Consider the following 1034-nt stretch of genomic DNA (forward strand, 5'->3'; position numbering starts at 1 on the left):
TTTAGCTCAGTGTCTTTAAAATTCACTGAGCCTTGTGTTTTTAAGATGTTTGTTTTGGTTGTCATCGTGAATTGGGTTGTCTCCAAAAGACGTACAACTAACAAATATATTTCGCAAATTTCTGAAGAATCCTTTCAGTTTTTCATGAGATATTTTGCTAACAGACAAATACGAGCAAAAACATTGTCACAATGATAAAGATATGAATGTTTTTCAAGCATAAATGTCATATATATTGGATTCATATGTCCGTTATTGTTCTAGATATCGCTCAGTCAGTCACTTCCTGTCACTTCTTGAACACAACAGCCCGATTGTTGACCTCTCCGCGTGTTCTGATCCGAATGTGGGAACCACCACAACCAAAGTGTGAGAAGGCCCTGGTTCTGACGGGCCGTCGAGCTGTGAAGTTGTTATAAAGTGCAGATTTATGAGGTCAGCTCGGTGTGGTTTTATTTTACCGGAGGGGAGGAGGGCTTGAATGGAGTTGTTCTGATCCAGATTGAAGGATTAAAGGCGGATTGTGGAAACATCATCAGATTAGAGAGAAGCGTCTTTTCACAGCATTGTCCCAACAACAGTGTTACAAACACAGAAACTAAACGATTAACAAAAGATGGAGAGAAATCAATCATGAACCAGAGAAACTGCATTTTTTTGTGAAAATAAAGTGACGTTCTAAGTGCAAATCAAACATCTGAAACTGAGTTAAAGCTAAAAGAAGCAAAATGTTAGAGAAAAGTAGAAAATATTAGTTAAAAATAACAAAAAGGAGAAAAGTTTTAAAAAATGCTACTTAATAAGAGATAAAGGGCTAGCAAAAAGCTAACATATCACAAGGCTCACTAGAAGCCAAATGTAGTAAAAGTTTTACAGAAAGCTAAAAGTAGTACAAAGCTAGCTAAAGCTAAAAGTATCAAAAGGCTTCTTAAAAGCTAAAAAATATTAAAATGGCTAGCAAATAGTAGATAAAGGATCAAAAGGCTAGCTAAAAGTTAGTTTCCCCTACCATTACCCAAGGAGGGCGCCCCGCC

The sequence above is a fragment of the Nematolebias whitei genome, chromosome 1 (genome assembly GCF_014905685.2).
Source record: "Nematolebias whitei isolate Nwh7 chromosome 1, NemWhi1, whole genome shotgun sequence".
NCBI classification, from domain to species: domain Eukaryota; kingdom Metazoa; phylum Chordata; class Actinopteri; order Cyprinodontiformes; family Rivulidae; genus Nematolebias; species Nematolebias whitei.